This window comes from Hakea prostrata, chromosome 2 (genome assembly GCF_041222555.1).
Source record: "Hakea prostrata isolate BN-2017 chromosome 2, UWA_Hpros_2, whole genome shotgun sequence".
In the NCBI taxonomy this organism is placed as follows: Eukaryota; Viridiplantae; Streptophyta; class Magnoliopsida; order Proteales; family Proteaceae; genus Hakea; species Hakea prostrata.
In genome coordinates, this window is record NC_142601.1 from 32124591 (window position 1) to 32138893 (window position 14303).

The following is a 14303-nucleotide window of genomic DNA, read 5'->3' on the forward strand; positions in this document are numbered from 1 at the left end:
CACATACTACAACAAGCACCTGAAGGACTTAGTGCTGATTTTTCTTACGATGAAGAGCCAGCCGAGATTCTAGACAAATAGGACAAACAGTTGCGGAATCGCACCATTCCTTTGGTGAAGATTCGGTGGAAGAATCACAACCCGGAAGAAGCTTCATGGGAAAAAGAAGAAGACATGAAGGAGAAGTTTCCTCATCTTTTTGGAAGCACAGGTACGCTTTCAATTTCGAGGACGAAATTTCTTTTAAGGGCGGGAGAATGTGAAATCCAGCCCTATCCTAACCCTGACCCTGACCTGGAACCTTTGATGTTTGTAGGTCCGAAGACCCAAAGTGGAGGGAGAAGAGACTTGTGGGCCCTCGTAGTTGATGACTTGGTGTATGATTCCGAGCCTATGGATATTGACAGTGATGCCCCTTACTTGGATACACAGTCAGTGTTCGGTGAGAAATTACACCTAAAAGAGGGGTGAATTATTTGAGGTATCTAATGCACTTCCGGACTTGATTCGAAGGTAATTCTTTGATCTAAACTTGTTGATTGACTTGAAGGAGAAAGTCCAATCGAATTTGACCCCATCTAGCCTTCCAATTCTCTTTTTGAAGTTGTTGTCACTGCTTGGTCGACTGCTTGGTCGACTGACCCAATCGACCAGTCAATTGATCAACTGGTTATTAAATACGAAAATTACAAATTTCTTGATCATTTTAAGCTTACTTATTGGGACCTCGTGAATAGAGCCCTACCCTAATCATTTGGACTCCAGAGAACAAGGAGGGAGCTTCCCAAAGCACTTTCTTGGGTTTGGTGAAGATCCTCTTCAAGAATCCTTGCCTCTTCTCTCAAATTCCTCTCTAAGGTATGATTTCTCTCTCTCATCCTCTATTATACTCTATTCTCTTCTTCTTGTTGTTGTTGTAACCTTGGAGTTGGTGCTGCAACCTTGCAACCACCACTCCAAGTGTTCATTCTTTACAAATATATGATCTCTTTCCATTCTTGCCTATGCTATGCTCTCATTTTGATTCTTGCATATGCATTTCTTTAATTCTCTTCTTAACTTCTTGTATTCTTGTCCTAAACTAAAGTATGAAGTATGCTAAGTCTATTTGCTATTCTAGCATATGATCCTCATCCATTGCTTATCAATTCCCCTAGTTAATTCCCTAATTTCCCTTGCAATTGCATTTGATTTCAATTGATGCTATGATTCTTGTCTTAAGAACTTAGGGTTTCAATTCGGGGATTCCTAATTAGACCATTCGATTATGCTAATTACTTGTTAGATAGTGTTCTTATACTGTTACCAACAATCCCCCCAAATTTCGGAGTGATCCGAGCTCCAGAAGATGGGTTTCAAACCAAAAATCACTATTCAACCCCGTTACTATTCACTTGGTCGATTGAGTCAGTCGCCAGATGTGTACAGCAACCTTTTATTTGCTCAATTTGATCCGTTTGACCTCCGATTTGATAGTTTCTTTCTCTAATGTTGCACATATGTTGTCTAGGGAGCAAGCATTGATTTGGGGACTATTCTAAGTGATCATTGGTATTGGTTTCAATTCGATTAAGGTAAGGACGGTTATTGTCATAATTACATGATTTGTGTGAATCTTGCCGCTATGTTGGAAATGTGGTAGATTTACATTCCTTGAAGTATTTTAAACATCATTTGACTTATGTATACACTGCATGATAGTAGTACCATATTATATATCATTTTGGATTACCATGCTTACTTATTTTGATAACGACATATGTGATTGATCGTGTTACATTATATCTCTTTTTATATGATGAAATATCAATCATGTATGATATGATGGAATTGAGCATGTGATTGATTAAGTATGACTTGGGATTGGGGAATGTCCTTCCAACATTTCTGTCCTTGGACATCGGAGGGAATAGTATGGGATGTTCTCCGAAGATACCCATTGACACTTTCCCGGATTATTGGATGTCATATATAGGACTTGTCTAGATGTGTTAGCTAGGACATCCTTGTTGTATCAAACCCTAATCGGAAGGGTATTGAGACCGAACGACCCGTGGTAGTAATGTGGGTTTATGGGCGCTCAAGACCGGTAACCAACCCGTGAGAGGACATAGATCACATTACGGTTACTAGTTAAGGCCATTTATTGGTTGGGTTGCAAATACCTAGACTTGGGTTCACGAGCGCAGAAAACCGGTAACCAACCCGTGAGTGGACGTGAGAGCTTCCCGTTTACTATTTGTGGATGACCAATAGGGTTGATGAGTCCGTAGTCCGAGTTGGTTGTAGCCATAGGATACGGGACTCTAGTGTGAAGGATACCGAACCGAGTTGGTTGTAACCATATGGGAAGTATCCGGATCTGACTTGATACGACTGAGTAGATGACTTGCATTGGGCTAGGCTTTACCGTGACATGTGCCGATACTTATACCAATGGTGATGTGAGAGACCGAGTTGGTTGTAACCATATGGGAAGTATCCAGATCTGACTTGATACGACTGAGTAGATGACTTGCATTGGGCTAGGCTTTACCGTGACATGTGCCGATACTTATACCAATGGTGATGTGAGAGAGCGGTGACTTAGACCCCAGCCATGGATTGTCCCGAGGGATGCAGGACCCAACTAACATCGGAGAACCCAAGATTTCGAGATGGTTGAGGGAAGAGTGATTTGAGACCCACTAGAGAAGTATGGTGCTATGACTTAAAACATGTCTACCATAGAGACTAGCATATGTAGAGTTAAAATCATATTTGCATCATCCGTTTCATATCATCTTGTATCATGTTATGTTTTGTATCATGTGACTTATGTATTATGGAATAACTGCCTTGCTGAGTTCTCTCGAACTCATTCCTTTCTGTGCAATTGTTTTGTTAGATTACTTTGCAGGTATTGAAGAACCTAATGGCTCCTTCATCGAGACGGACCTAGATACCTCATACTACTCTGAAGGTCTTGGCTACTATAAAGGTCACGGTGAAGATCCCGAGGGTGGTTACACTCCATACCAGGATTAGCTCGACTTTAGTATGGGAAAGGCCGTGTTTGGTCTCCTATGTTTATGATTATGAAGATATCTTGTATAAGATAGAGGAGACCTTGGTTTAGACTTTTATACTGTTATACTCTTTTAAATATTGGATTTGTAAAACCTTAACTTTGATTATCTACATTTCCGTTGTGATTGAGGGAGTGAATTCCTCTCACTCTCTCTCTCTCTCTTTTGGATTATATACATTGGTATCTTTTATTCTGCACTCTGATTATCTTTATCTTATCTTATTCATGATTTCATTTTATTATATGTTTTAACCTTGATTATTATTGTTCATGATTATGTTATCGTGTATGTGGGAGGCATGGTTGTTCGATACTTGATCCTTGGGACTGTGGATCACATACCCGGGTATGCCAGGTAGAGTACCGACTAGGTGGATGTGACAATAACGCTCTATCTTGATGATTTTTCACTCTTGTCTCCGATTGAGGAAGAGGTTGAAGAAGGATCTGTCCCGAATGCCAATCTCACAAAGGATCATTTTTCCACCCCGACTGAAGAGGTCGTAGAAGACAAGGTCTAAAGATTGCCGTTCATCACGTTCTTCATTCTCTTACCTTTAGGCCAGATGAATGGTATGGAATTGTGGAACTCTTCGCAATCGTCAAGGCTGAGGTTCGTATGCCAGACGAAGGGTATGGAATTGTTCCTCCCGTTCCTCAAGATATGACACCTTTGCTCGAACGAAGCGTCCTTGATGACATTCATCTTTGCATCAGAAGCAACTTATACCGACCGAAGAAGCAAACTTTGATGACATTCGTCTTTGCATCAGAAGCAACTCATACCGACCGAAGAAGCTAACTTTGATGACATTCGTCTTTGCATCAGAAGCAACTTGTAATTGAGATACAAAAGTATCCTTGGTTTTGTAAAGGTTGGCCCCTTTTGGCTCTTCTATGAATAAAAATAACTTATTAAAGAACTTTTATTTGAATCATCTTAATACTGCCCGATTGTGATAAGTATCACGTTCTTCATTCTCCTTACCTTTAGGCCAGATGAAGGGTATGGAATTGCAGAACTCTTCGCAATCGTCAAGGCTGAGGTTCGTATGCCAGACGAAGGGTATGGAATTGTTCCTCCCATTCCTCAAGATATGACACCTTTGCTCGAACGAAGCATCCTTGATGACATTCATCTTTGCATCAGAAGCAACTTATACTGACCGAAGAAGCAAACTTTGATGACATCGTCTTTGCATCAGAAGCAACTCATACCGACCGAAGAAGCTAACTTTGATGACATTTGTCTTTGCATCAGAAGCAACTTGTAATTGAGATACAAAAGTATGCTTGGTTTTGTAAAGGTTGGCCCCTTTTGGCTCTTCTATGAATAAAAATAACTTATTAAAGAACTTTTATTTGAATCATCTTAATACTGCCCGATTGTGATAAGTATCTTTTACCCCTCGGGAGTTCAAATTGGCTGAACTCTGTTGTTGGTTTTATCAAATTCCCCTCAAATCTTTTAGGGCTTTAAAGAAAGGTAAGCATTTTTCTCCCGATTGTAAAATGAATCGGGTTAATGCAGCGATTCATCCCGTTAAGCATTGCACATCTCGAACGGTCTTGGGAGGCTCCATGCTGATCAAGGCTTGTAACTTGATCAGGTTAGCTTCGATTCCTCTCTGGGAAACCATAAACCCTAGGAATTTGCCCGAAGATACCCCGAAGGCACATTTCTCTGGGTTCAACTTCATATGGTAATTTATTAAAACAGAAAATACTTCTTCGAGATCTACAATGTGCCCCGTTCGCTTAAGACTTTTTATTAGCATATCATCTACAAATACCTCCATATTTTTCCCGATCAAGTCACTAAAGATCTTGTTTACTGCCCTTTGGTAGGTAGCTCCTACATTCTTTAATCCGAATGGCATGACTTTATAGTAAAAGCTTTCCTAATCGGTTATGAAGACTGTGAATTTCTCATCTTCCTTGCTCATCAGGATTTGATTGTAACCCGAATAGGCATATCCATAAAACTTAACGTTTCATATCTTGCGATTGCATCGATCAAAAGATCTATTCGGGGAAACGGGTAACAGTCCTTCGAGCATGCCTTATTGCGATCTGTGTAATCAGTACACATTCTCCACTTCCCATTCAACTTTTTCACCATTACAACGTTGGCCAGCCACATTGGGCACTCTATGGCTTCAATAAAACCCAAACTCTTTAATTTCTCGACATCTCCTCTGATTGCTTCGTGCTTCTCAATCGAGAAGTTTCATCTTCTCTGAATTACCGGTTTGACGTTCGGGTTAATCCAAAGCTTATGTTCGACCACCGCTTGGTCAATACCTGGCATGTCATCGGCTGACAAAGCAAACACGTCAATGTTTCCCGAAGGAATGCCTTTAATTCTCCTTAAAATCTTCTGGCTGCTTAGATCCAATATGAGTTGTTCTTCTTTCGTCTCCCGACTGCAGAAGGATTCGTTCCAATTTCTCCACTAGTTCGGGCCTCTACATAGCATCTTCATCACGATCATCCCTTACCTCAATTGGTAAGGCCATGGCTTTCTGAGGTCCATCTTTATCTTTGAGATATGCAACGTAGCACTGTCGGGAAAGTCTCTGATCTGAAGTTACTTGGCCAATTCCTTTATCGGTTGGAAATTTTATTTTCATATGTCTTGGTGAGATAGTGGCACCTAACCTAGTTAGGGAAGGCCTGCCGAGAATAACATTGTAAGCGGGAAGTTCCCGAACAACTAAGAAATTTACCCGAATGGTATCTTCTTTAGGGAAATTTCCCACCGAAAGGTCCAATTGAACCGGTCCTTCAGCCACTGCTGACAAATCAGCAAAACCATAGAGATGTGTGGACGATGGCTTCATTAGATCATCTTCTACCTTCAGCTTTAGATATGCTTCGTAAGATAGAAGATCTGCTAAAGATCTTGTGTCAACCAGAACCCTGTGTACCTCTCGACGTCCAATTTCAACTTTAATTACTATTGTGTCATCATGAGTTATACACACGCCCCGCTCATCGTCTTCACCGAACGTGATGGGATTATCTTCTAATTTTTTCCGTTTCTAAGACTCTCCCGATCCAACGAACTTGGACCTTGCTTTCAGTTTTCTGAGGGACTCGGGTTCAAGACCTCCAAATATAGTAAGGATGGGAGACCGGCTGGGACCGATCACCTCTTTCCCCTTTTTTGATTTGGGAGCGTCAGCCCAAGGATCTCTGCTCCTCAAACGCTCCCTCTTTTCAGCGGTCGTCCTCTACTCGTTTTCTTGCCCTTTTACAAAACTAGCAAAGTGTCACTGATTTATCAGCCTTTCTATGTCAGCTTTAGGTATCTGCACTCATTTGTGTAATGTCCATAGTCTTTGTGAAGATAGCAATACGTTTCCATATTCTTCTCTCCTGGTTTTGCTATCATCTTCGACGGCCATTTCAAAATGTCATGATTCTTAATATGCATTAAGATTTCCAATCGGGGAGCATTCAGTGGCATGTAGTCATCCTGATCAGGAGAGCGCCACCTCCAGTTTGAACGTGGTTTCCTTGCCCGATCATGGCTGGGCTGCTTCTGCTTCCAGCTCCTTTCGAGAGCCTTTGGCTCTTTGCTAGGAGCCTTCGTCTCCCCTTGACATGCGTCAAGTATTTTTGTCACTTCTGCTTGTTTTTGACATCGTTGCACCAACTTTGAATAAGTGGAAGGCATATTCTGAAGTAATAACTCCAACAACTTTCGGTTTGTAAGCCCAGTGAACAAGGCGATTTTAGCCACCTGTTCATCCAAATTTTCAATCTCCATAGTGACTTTGTTGAATCTCTTCAGGTACTCCCGAATCGATTCGTTCTTCCATTGCTTGATCGTGAATAGTGTCTCCTTCGTCTTCTTGATTGAATGCCACTTTGGAAATGATCAATGAACTTTTGGGCCAATTCCTCAAAATCGGTGATTCTTCCCAAAGGAAGATTTGAGAACCACTTTTGCGCTGCCCCAATCAGGGAGGAACCGAATACTTTACAAAGAATCTCATCAGAGTTTCCAGCTACTGCCATAGTCTGCTGGTAGTAACTGATATGAGCAATGGGATCTCTCGAACCGTCAAACGAAGTAAACGTTGGGAGTCGAAAATTACGTGGAAACTCGAACCCGGCAATAGCCTAAACAAATGGAGTCTTTCTAACGACCGAATAGATGTCATTGGTCCTTCTTCCTCGGGAAAGTCGTCACAGCCTCTGATTTATATCGACAAGTTCTTGACCAATATGCACCGATCTTTCGCCAGAGGTTTGAATACTTCTCTCCCCAAACGTCTAGAGGTTGGTGACTGAGTGCGAACCCCTCTGCCTAACCTTGTTACTATTCCGGTTCGGCTAGTTTGTGGCCGATCATGGCGATTGTCTCTTCTGGGCAGTTCCCCAGTTCTCAATCCTCAGGCTCGCCCTCGGGAAGTGTTCGGCCATAATTTCTGGCCTTCGGCCGGTTGTCTATCTCCTTGTTGGGCCCTCGTGCCAGAGGTATGAGCATCTCTGCTTCTCCTGCACGTCTTCTGGCTTCTTCCTGATCAGGAGCTTGAGGAGCAACCACTTGCCTGACCAATGTACGAAGTGTTTGTTGCATCTCCAAGAACTAGATTTGCATTTGCTCCAATTGTTGTTGAAGAGGATTTGGATGGTCTTGGCGTTCATTACCACCTATTCCTCCATCTTCTCGAACTTCTCGAGCACGACTTCCTTCAAGGATATTCTCTGGATCATTCCCATCAGGAGGACGAATGTTCAATTCTCGTTGCTGATCTAGTAACCATGACTTCTCGAAGCATTTCGCACAGACAGCGCCAAATGATGCGTCCAAAATCTGTTAAACCTTCAGATCTATGAAGATAACCTGCAAAATAGGGTTAGACGTGGCCCAACCATAGGGGTCGGGAACCTCCGAAGGCTAAGTCAGTTGCTGAACTAATCACAAAGCTCTGGCAAGTTGTAGAGCATAAATTGAATACGAATATCAAGGAAACGATTCAGATACCTCTGTAGTGAGTGAGTCACTCGTTTATATAGACTTTACCTCCAATTCTCGACCGTGAGATGGGTTCGTGATCTATGCGGGTGACCATCCGATTGTAGTGTTCTTCCCTAAATATTTGGGGGTGTGGTTAGTTTCCCATCTTGGCATGATTCCCTCTCTGCCTTGACGGTAGTTACTCCCTATAAACCAGCTATGTATCCCACAAGATTCGGGATGCCATTCGTGACTTATAATCGTAATGCGGCGCCTTTGCATGAACCTAAGAATTAGGGTAAAATGTGCTCCATTCGTGGTCCAACCGGGGCGAAGAGTACAAACCCAGTTTGACGAGTTCAGTGCAATTTTTTTCATATCAACCATAAACCAAGGTAATTCTAAATTCAAGATTAAGAGAATTTACATTAACAAGCATATCAACAAAATTAATTGAAGCTGAAAGAAGAGTTAAAGAAACTATACCATTCCAAAATAGTGCAGTCCCACTAGATTTCCCAATACGGTACAAAACAAAACTATTAGACAAACCATTTGAAGCTGAAATCATATTCATGATTGATCCAGGTTGTGTAGTTTCTAGAAGAAGCACTAAGCAAGGCCGAGAAGATTTGCAAATATTTTGCAAATACTACTTTGTCAGGGGTAGACCACTTCCTTAACAAGTCCAACAAATAAGCTTCATTTATCACCTGGGGGTTGGTTAAGGGTAGCCTTCCTCACCCTGTTTGCCGAGGTTTCAAAGGTGTTTAGAAGTAAATCAGAAACTCATAAGTTTTTTGAAGTGCGAAGAGATCTGATTTCTTCTTCCATTCCCCCCCCCCTTCATTAGGTTCTACTTTAATATCTAAAGTAGGTAACCCCTCAATTGTAACACCTGACTTGTGAATAAAAGTATCATTAAATCCTTAGACCCAAGAGCTGAACCTTCATTCAAATCTTGCACATAAAGGGCCATATTATCAACCTTTCCATCTAAAAAAGAACCCAGAGAACCTGCTCCAAACAGATTCCTTTAAGGCTCAAAGCATTCGAGACCAGAGAAGGGATGGTCCTTGGAGGCAGCAAAAAGAGGAATGTGAATCTTTACTCGAATATGGTTTACCACTACCCTTTAAAATATAATTATTGTCCAGAGGCTTTTGAGGGCCCAAAGAAGCATCTTCAGAACAATGCAGGGCCCATGGACTTAAAGGAGGAAGAACATGGTCCGAGAGAGGGTCGCTTGGGCTTGGGGAGCAAACTAGGCCTAAATGTGCCTCACTAGAAGGTTCTATTAAGATTAGGCATAGTTGGAATATGATTCGAAAGTCAGCTGTTATTTAGGGCGAAGGTGGCTTGCTAAATCATTAGTTGATAAGGAAGAGAAAAAGGGATAGACTCGTTCTCTCTAACCAGCAGCGCCATAGAAATGTTGCAAATTGCTCTAAAGACCCCAAGAACCAAAGCTTTTGGGAAATTAATCTCCACTAACTCCGAAATGAGCATTTGCAACTGAGGAGGAAGTGAAATCCGACAATCTACAGCAAAATGTGGGACAAGCAAGTTAGCTTCGATGAGCATAACCTTCGTTAATTCCCTAAGTAGATCTTTTAGGGGCAACCGACTAGCATCACTACCAACCCTCATCCCAGCACTCAAATTCAATGCTACAAATTTGAATTACCAGCATCTCCGGCAACATCAAAAAAATAGGGTAACCCCTTTCTTCAATTTGTAGCTTCACTTTACAAGTTTGAGCCTCATGCCCTAGGATACCAAAGAAGTAGCAGAATTGAGGCATTTTAACAAATTCAAATGTCAATCCAAAATCTTTCACCATCTTGAATGTCTGCCTGCCCTAAACCGAAAAGGTTGCTTTACATTCCTCTCAATCTTCATGATCATTGGTTTCCAAAGATTCCTCAGGTTATTTGACATGTTGACAAATTTAAACCACCCCCTTTGCTCCTAATTTGAGGAGCAATCTCCCTTTTATACATGTGAGGAGGGACACTAAGGGCATGCAATTCAATTTCAAAGTTTTCAAAAGAATATCTTTCCAAGGGCACCTGTGAGTCCCATTTTCTGAGCAACAACAAATTGCTTTTCACCAACCAAGGGCCTCCATTGAGAGCTAAGTTCATCTCAATTGAAGACGCAAGTTTGATAAGAAAAATATTTTCCAGAGGTTGAGTAACTTTAATGTGGTGGTTAAGTTTCCAAGCAACAGTCATGGATTTTGCCACTGTAGTTTCCAAGACATTTTTTGTGGTGAATAGCTTCCCAATCACCAGTGGACCAAACATCCCCACCAGAGAAACTATGTGGGTTTCCTTGGGAATCAAGAGGTAAGACGAGATCAGGCATAAACGCATCTTCCACATCCTGGGGTAATGTCAATAGAATAAAAACAAACAAAAGCATTGAAAGCAAATGGATAAGTATAATAAAAGAGAAGAAGAAGACAAAGAGATTAAAAACCAAATCCTGTGATCCCGTAAAGAAGCTTCCAAGAATCCATGATCAACCTCTACAAATATTCGCACAAAGGGAGGAGGTTTGAAAAAAGGGAAAAGTGAAGAAACGGAAAATGGGGTAATATAGTTTAGAAATAAAACAAGCAAAAATGGTTAGATTTTACTCCTAAACGCCTCTCGAGAGGGATTCATCACACGGCTATACCAGAGGGAAGTCAGGATGCCGACATCTGGCTGTAAGGACACTAATTTCGGTGAGATTGTGTTAAGTTGCAGGTTGCGATTACAGAGAGAAGAGATAAGAAGAGAAGAAAATAGAGTTGAAAGAGACTTTTGTATTTCGATACCCTGTATGCTTACAGCACTTCTATTTATAAGAAAATGCCTATCATGCTATTGTTATTCGCAGATCACAACAATCCTGCCTAACAACCCAGCGTTTAGAAACTTCCCCACGATGCACTGTATTCTGTTTTTGTCATACTAAAGTAGCATTGTCACGCAAGTGAACTGGTTTTTGTTTGGTTCTAGGGATTGTCGCACCACTAAGCCACCTGGCTGCTCATGGAAAATAGCTGGCCTCATAACAGATTGTGCTTACCAAAGTGTAAGAATAACTTAACTTTCACTTCTACCAAAAAAAAAAAAAAAAAAAAAAAAACTTAACTTTCACTAAAGAGGAAAGGAGAATACGGAACCCTAACTCAGAGATAAGATAAATAATTATACCATCGACATCAGTAATTATACCTAATAACAACCACATCCCTTCTACAAAATCACACCAAATCTATTGTTATTTAATATAGGAGACAAGAAAAAACGGCAAGTTCCATTGTTTTGCTAAACAATTTCCGCTTCTAAACGTTTGACTTCTTGAAGCTTCTTAAGCTTCTGACTTCAAAGGACAGAAAAAGAATGGGAAACCTCAGCAAATGTGGAGCAAGTTGTTTTACTACAACTGATTCACCACAGGACACTAGAACATAATTTAGTTATTTAAAGCCATTTAATTTACTGTTCTTAATTAATCCCCTATAGTGAAACCCCCACAAAAAAAAAAAAAAAAAAAAAAAAAAAAAAAAAAAAAAAAAAAACATTAATAGGGTGAAAAAAAAAAAAAAAAATTTTTTTTTTTGGGAAGATTATTTGTTTATAAAAAAATATTTTTTAAAAATTTTTAAAAAAAAAAAAATTCCTCATATACCCTCTTAGTATTGTAAAATACCTTTTGTATCCTCTTAGTTGTATCTTATATATTCTTAATAAAACGTCTCTGATAGAAACAGAGAGATTCATTCTCACATGGTATCCGTCGCTAGGTCGGTTCTTACTTTGGTTTCCAGCTTCCGTAAACAGCAAGTTTTTGCAACGTTCTTGCTCTAATTTCTGGATTTTCTGGATCTGAACTGTGGTTCTTGCAGCGATCTTGCTTTGCTTCTTCCTTCTTGCACACGATCTGATCTAAAACTCTGTTCTTGCGGTGATTTCCAGCTTTCGTACACAGCGAGTTTTCTGCAGCGTTCTTGCTCTAATTTCTGGATTTTCTCAAGGATCTGAACTGTGGTTCTTGCAGCGATCTTGCTTTGCTTCTTCCTTCTTACACATAATCTGATCTGCAACTCTGTTCTTGTGGTGGTTCTGCTCTGAAAGAGGCGATCATCAATCTGATTCTTGATTCGCGTTTTTTCTTTCTCTTGGCTTATCATGGCGTCTGACTCATCGACTTCTGATCTGCACTCGCCTGAATCTCCATCAGTCATTTCGTTTAATAGTGTTCATCATTTTCTCTCTATCAAACTTTCAGCCACGAATTACCTTGTTTGGCGGTCACAGTTCATGCCTCTGCTAAAGTCCTTCAATCTCATGGGGTTTATTGATGGTACCTGTACGGCTCCGCCTCCGATTCTGCAATCAGTGAATGATGCTTCACCATTGCTTCCTAATCCGGCTTTCTTGATCTGGCAGCGTCAAGATCAAGCTTTATTGAGTTGGATTCTTTCCTCTCTAACTGAGATGGTGCACTCGCAGGTCGTTAATATTCCAACATCATTTGCTGTTTGGAAGGCACTTGCTGAGACTTATGCTTCAGCCTCTCAAGCTCGTGTCATGCAGCTGCGGATGCAGCTTCATAGTGTTCGGAAAGGTTCTGATAATGTTGCTGCTTATCTTCTTCGTGTAAAACAGATTGCTGATGCATTAGCTCTTGCAAATCACCCCGTTTGGGATGAAGATTTGGTTCTCTATGTTCTTGGTGGTCTTGGTCCTGAGTTTCAGGCCTTTGTAATTTCAATTTCAACTCGTGCTACATCGGTTACCTTCTCTGATCTCCATGGCCTGCTATTGTGTGAAGAAATTCGATCCACTGCTGCTCTTCAAGATTTGACTAATGTCTCTGCTCAGGCTGCAACACTTGATATTTCTTCTTCTTCTGGACAGCATCTTGGGGGTACTCGTTACAATCGGCCTTTTTCTCGCCAGAATTTTGGTGGTCGTAACCAGCGTCCCTATTTTGGCTCTCAAAATCGTTTGAATTTTGGCCGTGGTGGTTCTGTTCGCCCATTTCATCGTGGTGCTTCTGGTAGACCTTCTCTATTCTGTCAATTATGTGATCGTCCTGGACATATTGCCAAGAATTGCTACCAGCGCAATTCCCCTGATTCCTATACTCCTCGAGCTCATTATGCTCTTCAGACTTCACACCGGGTTCGTGTGGATTCCGGACTGGTGCCTCTCATCACACTCTCTCCGATCTTCATCGGTTATCCGCTCCTACGAGTTTATCAAGGTTCTGAGGTGGTTCATATTGGAGATGGAACAGGTTTGCCCATTCAACATATTGGTACTGCTATTTTAAATTCCTCTCCCTCTCAGTTTGTTCTCAAGAATGTGCTACATGTCCCGCATGCTTCTCATAATTTGCTCTCTATTAGCAAATTGACTGCTGACAATCATGTTTCTGTTGAATTCTTTGCTGATCATTTTCTTGTAAAGGATATGTGCTCGGGCCACACCCTACTATCCGGCAAGCTTAAAGATGGTGTCTATACTTTCTCTGGAAGTCCAACTATGCAATCTTCTGTGACTGCTCTCTTAGCTGAAAGGGCTACTCATGATCTTTGGCACATTCGGCTTGGGCATGCTGGCTCTGCTGTGATTCAGCGACTTATTTCTCAGTTTCTCCTTCCTACTGTTGGTAATAAATCTCATTCTGTATGTTCTTCTTGTCAATTGGCAAAATCTTGTTGTTTGCCATTTTCTCGATGTTCCACTAGTACTACTGCTTCGCTTCAATTAGTGTACTCTGATCTTTGGGGACCTTCTCGGGTTTCCTCAAGAGAAGGTCATAGATATTACATTGCTTTTGTAGATGACTATACCCGATATACTTGGATGTATTCTCTTGCTAATAAATCTGATGCATTGACTGCTTTTAAAATTTTTAAGCTTTCTGTTGAAAATCAGCTTTCTCATTCTATTAAATTCCTTCAAACTGATTGGGGGGGTGAATTTCGCAGCTTTAAAAATTTTCTTTTAGCCTCTGATATTGGTCACAGACTTTCATGTCCTCACACTTCATCACAAAATGGAAGGGTTGAACGTAAACATCAACAAATAGTAGAGGTTGGTTTATCATTATTAGCTCATCTTTGGTATGCCTCTTCAATTTTGGACTGATGCTTTCTCTTCTGCGGTTTATCTAATCAATCGCTTACCCTCTACTGCTATTGGTTTTATATCTCCTTTCTTTCGTTTTCATCAACGTCCTCCTAATTATCTT